The sequence below is a fragment of the Bufo gargarizans genome, chromosome 5, assembly GCF_014858855.1.
Source record: "Bufo gargarizans isolate SCDJY-AF-19 chromosome 5, ASM1485885v1, whole genome shotgun sequence".
NCBI classification, from domain to species: Eukaryota; Metazoa; Chordata; class Amphibia; order Anura; family Bufonidae; genus Bufo; species Bufo gargarizans.
The window spans coordinates 367,596,212-367,608,377 of record NC_058084.1 but is presented as its reverse complement, the minus strand read 5'-3'; the positions used below and the strand labels follow the sequence as shown (position 1 = coordinate 367,608,377).

The window sequence follows — 12,166 nt, the reverse complement described above, 5'->3', positions numbered from 1 at the left end:
GTTCCGCAGTCCCGCAAAAAAGATAGAACATGTCCTAATCTTGTTCGTTTTGCAGAGAAGAATAGGCCTCGTTACTATGGATCCGCAAAAAAAAATAAAAAATGCAACATAGATGTCATTCGTATTCATTGGCTATTTGTGAAGATGTCTCCTTTTGTTCTGTGCTTGTTTATTGCTCTCCGTGTCTCATCCGTTTAGCATTTGAGTAAAAAAAGGTGTTGTTGGAGAGCATGGACACCACATGTCCATGATTAATTGACGTGTGTATAAGTCTAAATGCTATCCCCGTACTTACTGATTTTGTTGTATACAAGTACTTCAGTATCCTGTACCTCTTCCAGGTTTTCCAGGAAATTAAATGTTTGTGATTATGCTCAGAGAACTAATATTTTTCAGTCGGATAATACGAAAACCTATAACATCAAAAAGTTAATAAATTCTGATACTGACCATGTGGTATATAAAACAGATTGTATAGCTTGCAATAAATCATACATAGGCTGTAGTACAAGAAAATTTAACACAGAGAATGGCAAACACATAGCCAATATTAATAAAGAACATACGGAGGCATCAGTTGTAGTGAAACATTGTGTTGAAGTCTCCCAGAAAACATTTAGGTTTTATGGTACTGAAAAAGTGCACAGATTGGTAAGTGGTGGTGATTTGAGTAAAAGGGTATTTAACCAGGTCTGGTAATCATTTATCTAATACATCCCCTGATGTGTCCCAAAGTGTTCTTCTGTGTAACCTTCTGAGATATGGCGCAGGAGGTGGTGCTACAATCAGCCTGTTGTATGCATAATCAGGCTGTGATCAAAAGCTCAGTAGAAACTTCAAACGTGTAAGCAAAATGGACTGTGTTGCACCATGGACTTTATGAAGATGTTAAAAATAAAGTATATTGGGGGTCATTTATTAAGACTGGCATTTTATACGCCAGTCTACATGTAAGACAGCTTCCTTGCTGGTTTACACTTAGACCATTTTCTACACCTAAAACAGGAGTAGAAAATGATGAATGAGACTTCCGTCCCGTCCCCTTCTCCGCCCACACCGCGTCCACTTTTTTAGACCTAGCGTGAGTGGGAAAAAGTCACAGATTGTGGGACAAGTAACCTTTGAGTCAGAAATACATCTTATATAGGAGTATTTATGGATAGTAAATGACTCCCATTGTTTTTAATAAGCTCTGGAAAAGCTTTTTTTATGGATTGCGGTTATTGGCCAAATAATAATGTATTCAACCCTATCTAATGTGATTTATTACCTTTAAGCTATAGGCAATAATTGAACTGTTTGTCCAAGATTTTGATATTGATGGCTTATGTGGAGGATAGGCCATTAATATCAAACAAAGGTCTTTTTTTTTGTCTTTTTGTTTTTACTAACATTTTAAAATTACAATACCATAAATAATAGCTAATCAGAAGTCTGTTGTAACATGGCATTTGATCAGTGGCAGGCGCAGCATTAAAAAAAAAAACAGACAGAGGTCTGACACCTCAAATCCATGCCAATCAGCTGTTACCTTGTAGTTCTGGCTCAAGAAGATGGTGCGAGCGCACACACAGCTCGGTCCAGTGTGTAGTGGATGGAGCGGGTAACTGCTACACTGATGCCATATCAATGAGAGCAGCACTGCAGTTACCAACTCTACCCGCTACACAATGGACTGAGCTGTCAAAATCCTGGTCAACCATTTTAAGTCACGTCAGTTAACAATTACAATTTAGTAAATGCACAATGGTCATCAGAGGCATATTTCATATCATGTCTGATTCAAAGTTAAATAACCTGCATGTCTTCAGGCGAGTTGATGAACTGAAGTGCACCACTAATCAGTTTGACTTATCCAGACATTGCTACAGAAATGCAAGTTTCCTTATATAAAAGAAGTAAAATTGTTGTGTTAAGCACAAATTACGTAAAATGGTCCCTAACACCCACAACTTGTAAACAAAAGAAAATACATTTAGTGGGGAGACCTTTGGGTTAACCTGTAGGATACTAGCGCCGTACATGTACAGAGCAGAAAAGCGGGACAGAAATGCCAGCGCCGTACAGGTACGGCGGGCTGATCGGGCAGTAGCAGGAGCAGTAGCAGGAGTCCGGAAGTCACTGATGGCCGGACCCCTGCTGTATGCACTGACATCGTTGAAAACACTGATGCTGGCGCATTAACCCTCGCACTTCCGTGTGTGGGGTTGCCATCGGGTCCTCGTGCTGCTGTGATGGGGACCCGATGGCAGGGAAAGCAGCCTGATGCCGTCCTTAGGCATCGTGGCTGCCTTCCGTGACAACCTGTGGAATCCAGCCCCCTGGATCTCACAGGCAAGCAGGCTGAAGTGTATTATAGTGTGTAACACACTTACAGCCAATGCATTACAATACAGAAGTTTTGTAATGCATTGTAAAGGGGATCAGACACTCAAAAGTTGAAGTCCCAGAGTATGACAAAAAATAAAGTGAAAAAAAAACAGGAAAAAAAATTAAGAGTTTCAAGTAAAAAAAAAAAATAAAGCGTCCTTTTCCCCCAAAAAAGTTTAATTTTTTTTAAAAATAGGGATTTTTTTGTCACCTTACATCACTAAAAGTGCAATACCAAGAGATCAAAAAGGCATATGCCTCCCAAAATAGTGCCAATCTAACCGTCATCTAAAAAATTTGCCTCTACCTAAGACAATCGCCCATAAAATAAAAAAAAATATGGCTCTCAGACTATGGAGACACTAAAACATGATTTTTTTGCTTCAAAAATGCCTTTATTGTGTTAAATGTAAAAAAAATTGACATATTAGGTATCTCCGCGTCTGTAACAACCTGCTCTATAAAAATACCACATGACCTAACCCCTCAGGTGAACACTGTAAAAAAGATAAAATAAAAACTTTTTTTGTCACCTTACATCACAAAAAGTGTAATAGCAAGCGATCAAAAAGTAATATGCCCCCCAAAATAGTGCCAATCAAACCGTCATCTCATCCAGCAAAAATGATATCCTACTTAAGACAATTGCCCCAAAAAAAAAAAAAACTATGGCTCTCAGACTATGGAGACACTAAAACATGATTTTTTTTGTTTTAAAAATGATATTATTGTGCATAACTTAAATAATTAAAAAAGTATATATATTAGGTATTTCCACGTCCATAACAAACTGCTTCATAAAAATATCACATGACCTAACCCCTCAGGTGAACACCTTAAAAATAAAAAAATAAAAATGGTGTCAAAAAAGCAATTTCTTTGTCACCTTACATCACAAAAAGTGTAATACCAAGCGATCAAAAAGTCATACGCACCCTAAAATAGTACCAATCAAACCATCATTTCATACCGAAAAAAATTAGCCCCTACCTAAGACAATCGCCCCCCCCCCCCCCCCCAAAAAAATAACTATGGCATTCAGAATATAGAGACACAAAAAAATCATTATTTTCAAAAATGCTTTATTATGTAAAACTGAAACAAACAACCAAAAATATTTGCTATTGTCGCGTCCATAACAACCTGATCCATAAAAATTACACATGATCTAACCTGTCAAATGAACATTGTAAATAACAAAAAATAAAAACGGTGCAAAAACAGCTATTTTTTGTTTCCTTGCCTCACAAAAAGTGTAACATACCAAAAATCTGATGTATCCTAAAATAGTACCAACAAAACTGCCATCTTATCCCACAGTTTCGAAAATGGGGTCATTTTTTGGAAGTTTCTACTCTAGGGGGCATCAGGGGGTCTTCAAATGGGACATGGCAAATTAAAATTATCCCAGTGAAATCTGCCAAAAACCATATGGCGTTCCTTTCATTCTGCACCCTGCTGTGTGCCCGTACAGCAGTTTACAACCACATATGGGATGTTTCTGTAAACAACAGTATCAGGGCAATAAATATTGAGTTTTGTTTGGCTATTAACACTTGCTTTATTAACGGAAAAAAGGGTTAAAATGAAATATCTGCCAAAAAAATGAAATTCTGAAATGTTATCTACATTTTCCTTTAATTCTTGTGGAATATCTAAAGGGTTAACAAAGTTTGTAAAATCAGTTTTAAATACCTTGAGGGGTGTAGTTTCTAAAATGAGGCCATTTATGGGTGGTTTCTATTATGTAAGCCTCACAAAGTAACTTCAGACCTGAACTGGTCCTTAAAAAGTGGGTTTTGGAAATGTTCTGAAAAATTTCAAGATTTGCTTCTAAACTTCTAAGCTTTCTAATGTCCAAAAAAAAGAATATGTCATTTACAAAATGATCTAAACAAGAAGTAGATATCCGGCAAATGTAAAGTAATAACTATTTTAGAAGGTATCACTATCTGTTTTAAAAGCAGAGAAATTGAAATTTTGAAAATGGCTAATTTTTCTAAATTTTGGGCAAATTTTTTCATTTTTTTTTTATAAATAAAAATGAAATATGTTGACTTAAATTTACCACTGTCATGAAGTACAATATGTGACGAGAAAACAATCTCAGAATGGCTTGGGTAAGTAAAAGCGTTTTAAAGTTATCACCGCATAAAGTGACACGTCAGATTTGCAAAAATCGGCCTGGGATTTAAGGTGAAAATTGGACCGGTAATGAAGGGGTTAATGTATTCAAGCATGTCTTTATCAAGTAAATAAGAGCCAACTTCTGGTTCAAATGAAATAATGAAGTGTGAAATAGCTTATCAGAAATCTGAATAACAATTAGAAGGAAAAAAATGTTCATTAAAAAGACAAGCTACATTCTTCTGATAAAAGGGGGAACTGTGTAATATGACTCATTCAGCCTTGTTATGCATCATTCATATGTTCAGAAATATCTGATGATAGTTACTTTTCTGTGCAGATATTTGGAAAGCTATCTTGATATTGGTGCACTGTTGATAATGACCAGTAATCTTTGACACCCTGAATTTTGCAGAATCGGTAACTCAAAACCTTCTTTGTATATGTTCACATATGATAGATTTGTTGCAGAAATTCTTGTTGCATTCATCAGTATTGCAGTAACAAGTAGATTGTTATAAACTTAAAGGGATTGTCTCAACTTTTGCAAAGAGCATTTATTACAGTGCTGGCCATAATTATTCATACCCCTGGGAAACTTTTACTTAAAGTTACTTTTATTCAACCAGCAAGTAATTTTTTGACGGGAAATGACATAGGTGTCTCCCAAAAGATGATAACACAATGTACAAGAGGCATTATTGTGGGAAAAAAAACATTTGCAGGGATTGCAGGGTGGTAGTAACCATGAAAACAAGGTGTATAATGGGATGGCAAAATGACTCAAGCCAGCAAATACATTAGTAAGTGGCTTGTATTAGTAACATAATACATAAGGCCAAAAAAAGACATTTGTCCATCCAGTTCAGCCTATCATCCTGCAAGTTGTTCTAGAGCAGGGATCAGCAACCTTCGGCACTCCAGCTGTGTTGAAACTACAACTCCCAGCATGCACACCTCCATGGCAGTTCTCAGAACTCCCAGAGAAGTGAATGAAGCATGCTGGGAGTCGTAGTTTCACCACAGCTGGAGTGCCGGAGGTTGCTGATCCCTGTTCTAGAGGAAGGCAAAAAAAAAAAAAAACTGTGAGGTAGAAGCCAATTTTCCTCACTTTGGGGGAATAAAAAATTCCTTCCCGACTCCAATCAGGCAATCAGAATAACTCCCTGGATCAACGACTCCTCTCTAGTAGCTATAGCCTGTAATATTATTACACTCCAGAAATACATCTAGGCCCCTCTTGAATTCATTTATTGTATTAACTTTCTCTACATGCTATTTGCTTAAGTGACAAAACCCCTTTAACTTTAGGCTGGTACCACACATCTTCTCAATGCAGTTTTTGAAGCCAAAATCAGGAGTAGATCATAACAGGAGAGAAAGTATGAATACATGAATGTGTGTCAGCACCCTTAGATGACTTGTCCTTGTTTAACCACATTAGATTTTTTCCACTGCTTGGCCAAGAACATGTATAACCCACAATGGGCCTGAATCTGTGTATCGCCTAGCTTCAGCATCTCACCATACTCAAAGAACTGCTCCCTCTACCTTTTGTGGCTTATCACTGCTGACATGTTAAATGAGGCTTGGCTTACAGCAGTCAATTCTAAGTACTTTACTGCTTTTTAGTGCCCAGAAAACCCCTGTGCGCTAGGGCTACAGTGAAACGTTTTGTATAAGACTTCTATGGAATAAAGGAAACCTCAAAACCTGTGCGAGCAATTTTTAAGAGATTTCAAGCAATTTTGATATTTATTTTTAAAAGAAAAAAGTAGCTGTTACTTTTCAAAAAATTGCTTGAAATAAAAAAATAACTTACAATTTTGCGAGATTTTGTAACACTTTTTGGGCAAATTTTTACAGTAGACATATACAGATGTATATGCATTAAAGTCATACCTGGTAAGTTATCACTCTGGCTTACTGGCTTAGTTTAACTATGTGCAAAGTGTCTTAAAGGATAACTGTCATATTTTCATCAAAAAATCGATTTTAGCATATGTTACTGCTCCAACAGCATTATGCATAAAGCAATCTTTAGTTTCTTCCTCACTCTGAAGCCTAATGCAGGCATGCAGTGTGAAGGACCGCACCTCAGTCTTCCTAGCCGGAGACAGATGAGCCATAGCAACGGTCTTTTAAGGGAGCAGCGGAAAGGGACAGGAAGCATTAATGAAAGCTGTTATTATAAGGCAATTACAGATCTTTTGGCAATCATTGACAGGCTAACTCAGGTATACATGCCTAGGTCTAATAAACTAGCAAATAAAAAAAATATGACAATTATCCTTTAAGCTTAAAGTTGGTATCGAGTTACACTGTTGGGATGGAGCGCTAACACATGAAATAACTGCTACTGATAGCCATTTCTCCTGACTCCACCACGAACATAACATGCATGCTCTGCCTATAAAGCAATGTGAGGCCCTGTGTCAGGAGATGGCACTCTAACTGAAGATGACCTTTCATCTTTGCAAAACCAAATAATAATTGGAAAGATCAATGGCCAAGCTGATTTTGAAGATGCTCTACATTTCTTCATTTGAAATTACAATATAGGAATATTTTTAGTCAAAAGTCTCCACAGGCTCTCTCTCATTAGTCTTTTTTTTTTTTTTGCTGCATAAAGCATTGGATCACTCGATAAAAAAGCATTTCAGAAATAGTTGGCAAATTACCAGCATATTTATACAGGCCAATAATTGTAATTGAGCTTTCATATAAACACTGGTTTCTAATAATTGGCCCTATCATTAAAGTTTATTTATCTGTAGGCATTTTCTATACAGTCATGAGAAAAACAAAGTACACTGTCTTTCAATTCTATGGTTTTATGTACCAGAACATTGCAAAAAAAAAAAAAATGGTCCTTAAAAAGGGCTTAAAATTAGGTAACTGCAACTTCAGACAAAGAACAGTATACAACCGCTGTGTCATTAGCTATACAACAGAATAATAGTTTGTAGAACCAACATTAGCAGCAATAACTTGAAGTCATTTGGTTTTAACCCAAATACAAGGAGTTATTTGACCTCAAGTATTCTGCATCCAACTTCCTGGAGGCCCAAGTGGCGTTCAGCACTAAATGTTCAGTGATGCCCTTACTTGTTCGGGGATGCACACGCGCTGCACTAAAGGGATCATCGTGTATCTACCCTTTGCCAACAGGTGCGGGTTATCCGCTCATGTCATTCATCATACGGATCAGGGATTGTAATGCAGGAACAGACTAATTTAATTGGTAAAAGACTAATTTATTTGGTAAAAGACTAATTTATTCGCTAAAACAATAATTTTTCTGATAAAAAAATAATTTTCAACTTTTGGGAAACTCTGCAATACGAATAATGAATTTATTTGCACTGCCCACAGGGTGTTAAATAAGACCGCTCTGTAACACTCAATCACAGTAACTGTTTGGCTAACTGAAGCAGTTAAATAACAATGTGGACACGCCACAAACAGCCGAATTAGACAGGCGTATTGCCCCACTTTGTGGATCAGGGCCTAACAGGATTGCTTATCGATTAATCAATGTGTCTATCTATAACAAAACATATTAAGTATTATTGGTTCAGCAAGTGCACTAGATAAATGCATCTACATATTAGACCGCCTGTTGACGCTGAGTCTGACATACAGTAAGTTTGTGTATAACAGATTGAGTATGAATGGCACAGCAGGTGAACTAGATAAACGCGCCTATATATCAGACCGCCTGTTGACAATGAGTCTGATGCACAGTAAGTCTATGTATAACAGAACAGATTAAGTATGAATGGCACAGCAGGTGAACAAGATGCAGAGGGAGATTACACTGATCCTGCACTGTCCCTGCAGTCTCCCTATGCTCTCCCTGCAGTGTCTAAAAACTCTCCCTACAGTGTCCCTGCATTGTCCCTATCCAATAGTCTACAATTAAATTTGATAAAACACTGTCTCTTGCAATTGCCACATGTCTCTCTATGCTCAGTTCATAGTGAAATGGCGACGACCGCTCGGGATGAGGCTTTCATAGAGATTTGACATTACATGGGAAGGCTATCTGCTGACTGGCTGGCTGCACGGCATGGTTGGTCATACCACATTCCCGGGTTTCTTACTTTCACTTTGTAACCAGTATAGCTGCCATTTTAGGAAAAAAAACTGATTCATTACCATAAATCTTGAGGAAATTCTTTTTTCTGAAATTCGGATCAAAGTCAATTTGTTTCACTTCGATTCGCTCAACACTAATAGCAACACACATGACTGAAAGGTTCCCAGGTCCTCTGGCCGCAAAGCAATCTCAAACCATCACCCCTCCACCACCATACTTGACAGTTTGTATGAGGTGTTTGGGATATGCTGTGTTTTTTTTTTTTTTTTTTTAAATGTGTATTAGGGCCAAATATCTCCCAATTACTCATGTCTGTCCAAAGAACATTGTTCCAGAAGTCTTGTGATTTGTTCACATGTAACTTTGGAAACCTAAGTTGTGCTACAATATTAGAAAAGGCTTTCTCCTGGCAAACCCAAACAATTCACACTTGCTCAGTCTTTTTCTAACTGTACTGCCATAAACATTTAACATGCTGAGGCCTGTAGATTCGTAAATACAGCTTTTTTAGAAGGTTGAAGAAAATTAGGACCACTTTCCAGAGCTGTAGGCATATAGTTCGATCCGCACAATGGCTTGCATGTTTTTTCTTTTTATTTAATGATAATAAAGATGTCTATGCATTTCAAGGGCGTACAGCCCTCTTCCTCGGGACAGTATGCTTTACAGAGTGTTGATAAGAACATGCATTGTATTTAAAACAGTTTTGGCGCCCTGCAGGATAAAAAAGGGGCGTTGCTATTTTATTTTTATTTTTTTTAAGAGCTTTATCAACAACGGGCACTGGCTCCAGTAAGGAGAAAGACACGCCTAACTTTTAGACTTGTACATAAAATATATAGATAAACAAGTAAAAAAATATATGCATACATACCATAGGTTTAGAAATGACAGTAAAATTGAGGACAAATAGAAGTAAATAATTAATAATAAAAAAAGCTAAAATGACAACAAGAATAATTATAGAGGTTCACACCTGCTTAGTTAGGCAGGCGGAAACTTTACAGACATAGGGGGGAAGGGGGGGTTATGGAAAGCGTATTTTTAGTATGTTAATCAGACCGATAAAATAGTAGAATTACATTGATTAACATTATTCAGTGTTATCTTTGACAAGGGGGATATCAGTCAAAGCAGAGTGGGGATGTTAACACCTTCACCGCTCCAGCAATGTTCAGATGGTATTGATGAACTACATTTCTCCCTCATAGCACAACACATCATTTAAACAGGGGATGGTGAGAACGTTATTAACATGAACTATACCTTAATAGCATCAGGTTAATCACCCTCTGACTGGTCGATAAATATTTTGCAGTCCTATTCCATGCAGCGCCTTTCCAAGTAGATCATTCTGAGGTTGTGCAACTGTTGCCTTGTGTGCCAAATATACAGTCGTGGCCAACATTTTTGAGACACCAATTTTGTTTTTCACAAAGTTTGCTGCTCCAGTTTCTATGGTCGCAATTTGTATTAACTCGAGACTGTTATGAACAGTGATCAGAAGAATTGGAATTAATTACAGTCGTTCCATGAAATTAACTTAATAAAAAAGCCAATTTACATAGCATTTTAGCCCTGTCACAAAATGATCTGCTAACATAATTTTAGTGATCTTCTCATTAGCTCAGGAGAAAGTGTTAACGAGGAAAAGGCAGCTGATATCACACTGTCATGCTGATTGAATTAAAAGAAGAGAAGACTGGTTGTTTTAAAATGTGTAGTGGTGCTTGAAATTATTGTCTTCTTCTGTAAACCACAGTTACTTAAAAAAAAAAACATGTGCGGTCATCATTGCTTTGCATCAAAGTGCGAGGACATTGCTGCTTGTAAGAATGCACCTAAATCAACCATTTATCAGATCATCAAGAACTTCAAAAACAGAGGTTCAACTGCTGTGAAGAAGGCTTCACAGAGCCCAAAAAAGATCAGCAATTGTCAGTGCTCTCTCCTAAATAGGATTTAGCTACGGGTTCGGGTCATTACCAGCGCAGAACTTGCTCAGGAATTGCAGCAGGCAGGTGTGACTGCATATGAGAGCACAGTGAGGTGAAGGCATTTAGTGGGTGGCCAGGCCTTATGTCAAAAAATGGCAGCAAAGCAGCCACTTCTCACAAGTAGGACATCAATGATAGAGTGACATTCTGCAGGAAGTACAGGGGATTTGACTGCAGAGGACTGGGGTAAATTTATGGTCTCTGGTAAAGCACCCTTCAGACTATTTGTCCAATAAAGCAAAGGTGCTTCTGTGAGTCCTGTGTCATGCGAACAGTAAAGTATCCTGAGACCATTGATGGATGGGTTTATTTCTCATTCAAGCCTTTGGGCTCATTCCAAATTTTGCCTAAAAACTCTGCCATGAACAAAGAATGGTATTAAAACATTTTCCAAGAGCAACTTCTCCGAACGATCCAGGAGCAATTTGGTGATGAACAATGCTTTTTCCAGCATGATAGAGCACCATGTCACAAGACAAAAGTGATAACTAAGTTGTTCAGTGAACAAAACATTGAAATTTTGAGTCCAGGAGACTGCACGGATCTCAATCCCATGGAGAACCTGTTTGCCCTGAGCCAGGGTTGCCTACACCATGCACAGCTATGCTGAGTACAATACATTGCACAGAAGAACATTACACTGCATAACATTACATAAAAGATGAACCATTTGCAGATACGCTGGGGTACTGCACTTACTAATGTAAGCAGGGCCGGCCTTTGGGGTGTGCGGGCTGTGCGGCCGCACAGGGCGCCATAGCAACAGGGGCGCCGGGCGGCCGACAGCCCGCAATGTAATATGGGCAGGCGAGGCGGCACTTATGTTTTCTCCCCCCCCCCCCCCCTCCTATATTCAGCAGGGGGCGCCCGGCGCCCGTTGCGGTTTAAAAAAAAAAAAGTTACTTATATAAGTTGGGGGCGGCTGGCGGCGCCCCTCATTCTGCGCCGCCTGAGTGGCTGAGGCTGAGCGCTTGCCGCTCTAAAGAATCCTGCGCCTGTTAAGGTAGCGTGGCCGAGCTCTGTTCGGTCCGCGGTACAGGAGCTTTTGTGTCCTGTACCCGGCCGGACTGACAGGAAGTGCTCACTTAGTGTGCACTTCCTTTCAGTCCGGCCGGGTACAGGAAACAAATGCTCCTGTACCGCGGACCTAACAGAGCTCGGCCACGCTACACTAGAGGTGGAGGTGGGAGTAGAAAGAGAGTGACAAGGGGGGAGGGGGGAGGAAAGAAAGAGAGTGACAAGGGGGGAGGAAAGAAAGAGAGTGACAAGGGGGGAGGGGGGAGGAAAGAAAGAGAGTGACATGGGGGGGGGGGAAAGAAAGAGAGTGACATGGGGGGGGAAATAATGAGAGTGATGGGGGGGGAAATAATGAGAGTGATGGGGGGGGGGAAATAATGAGAGTGATGGGGGGGGGAAATAATGAGTGATGGGGGGGGGAAATAATGAGAGTGATGGGGGGGGAATAATGAGAGTGATGGGGGGGGGAAATAATGAGAGTGATGGGGGGGGAATAATGAGCGTGACAAGGGAGGGCGGGTGGAATAATGAGAGTGACAAGGGAGAGGGGGGA

General features: G+C 39.1%; 1 protein-coding gene across 1 annotated transcript in view; it reads right to left on the bottom strand.

Moving 5' to 3' along the window:
* The window catches only part of LRRC3B (leucine rich repeat containing 3B), a 265,493-nt gene that overhangs the window by 86,668 nt on the left and 166,659 nt on the right, over positions 1-12,166 (bottom strand). The gene's annotated exons all lie outside the window — the stretch shown is intronic.